Source organism: Megascapheus bottae, chromosome 13 (assembly GCF_031878675.1).
Source record: "Megascapheus bottae isolate mThoBot1 chromosome 13, mThoBot2.hap1, whole genome shotgun sequence".
NCBI lineage: Eukaryota > Metazoa > Chordata > Mammalia > Rodentia > Geomyidae > Megascapheus > Megascapheus bottae.
Genome location: NC_143521.1, coordinates 24,705,057 through 24,706,967, shown reverse-complemented (window position 1 = coordinate 24,706,967; position 1,911 = coordinate 24,705,057). Strand labels below are relative to the sequence as shown.

Here is a 1,911-nt window from a genome sequence, read left to right as displayed (position 1 = left end):
AATCTCAACAGTAGGAATAACTGCACATATACTTGGTTTTTTCAAAAATTTTCAGTATGTAATCACACTTTCTTGATTACATTTCCTGATTGGCATTTTCCTGCTTTCTGTTTTTGTGTTTACCTCTGTATATATGAATATATGTGTATGCAGATTATATATATATACCTTTACTACTCTTATTCTAGCATTATACACTCATAAATTTCAAAAGATAACTTCATTGGGATTAAATTTACAGCATGTATTTCAGTGTAATATTTTCACATCATACTTCAAATATTATTTTAACATAATCCCACAACTTTTAACTATGAACAAGTTTTTACTGGGAAAATATGAATAAAATGAAAATTGAAATCTAATAAAAAATAGTCTAGCTTTATGAAATGCCTTCTCATTCAGGTCATTGGAAAATGCTGAATGAACAAAATAACAGCTCTGATGTAGACATTCAATATAATGGACACTATTAAGAAATACCAAAGGGTGCTCACTTTGGCAGCACATATACTAAAACTGGAACGATAAAGGGAAGATTAGCATGCCCTGCAAAAGGATGGCATGCAGGGCTGGGAGTTTGGCCTAGTGGTAGAGTGCTTGCCTAGCATGCATGAAGACCCGGGTTCGATTCCTTGGTACCACATGCATAGCAAAAAGCCAGAAGTGGTGTTGAGGCTCAAGTGGTAGAGTGCTAGCCTTGAGAAAGTCCAAGGACAGTGCTCAGGCCCTGAGCCCAAGCCCAGGGCTGGCAAAAAAAGAAAAGCATTTCCTACTAATGTGCCCACTACCTGATGAATGTAACTGTAGCCCCTCTAAACATTACCCTGACAATAAAATAAACTAATAAAAAAAGGAGGGCATGCAAATTTATGAAGCATTTCACATTTTTATATAGCCAACAGATTAGATAAAATAATGGCATTTTCTGGGAAGTGGATGAAACTAGAGCAAATCATATTGAGTGAGATATCAAGACCAAAGGACTGAAGGTGCATGGTCTCCTTGTTATATGGATATTAGATCCAAACAGTACAAGAGCTCAATATTTGGGTACTCAAGGTCATTGACAGGATCTTGGAGATATAAATATAACTACATAGACATAGAATGGGATATATACTCTCTACATATAATGCTATATAGATCAATATGTATGACATACAAACTCTCAGCTTAATTTTAACATTGTTCTTAAATTTATGTGACAGTGATCACAAATAGAGATTCCATTTTTGAATACTTATTTGAAAAACATGGCATGTGGAATGTGATGCAAAAATCAATGCTAATAAAATCTAATAAAATAGAAATATCAACAGAAATAGAAATGCCATGTGTATATTTCTAATGTACCATGACAATATATCAGTCATCAGTGAGAGGCATATTATAATATACAAACACTTGACATTCCAATACAATACTGAGAACAATATGAAGCCCTTATAAAGTAAAAAAAAAAAAGATCTTTTTAAAGATATATGTATACATATATATGTGCATATATATAGCTATTGAGATAGAACAAGAAAATAAAAACAAAGAATTAAGCAAAACAGGTTAAATTTCTTTAGCCTTTTTATTTAGCGGTGGGGGTCTAACAATTCTGAAAAAAATATAGACAGGTAAAGCTTGGGGTTTTGTTTTCACAAGAATGATCCTGAAGAAGGAAACTGTTGGTGCCCTTGTAGAGAATGAGCAAAGAAACTTACCAAAAGAATGAAACTCAACCACAGCCTCTTTTGTCTAATGAAGCTAGTTGAATTCTGAAGAGCAGAAAGCACAAAATCAAGCTAAAGATCAGCATCTGAGGACAGACTACAAATTCTAATCAAGTTTGTGGAAAGAAAGAGAGAAAAGATAGAAATTTGGTTTAAAATAGGCCTCAGTTGTTGCTTCTCTGGGGAG

General features: G+C 33.5%; 1 non-coding gene across 1 annotated transcript; it reads left to right on the top strand.

The window, feature by feature from the left end:
• The first annotated feature begins 489 nt into the window (after positions 1-489).
• Positions 490-594, top strand: LOC150055701 (U6 spliceosomal RNA). Its single transcript, XR_016537525.1, has one exon. It is a non-coding gene; the product is annotated as a U6 spliceosomal RNA (small nuclear RNA).
• The last annotated feature ends 1,317 nt before the right edge of the window (positions 595-1,911 follow it).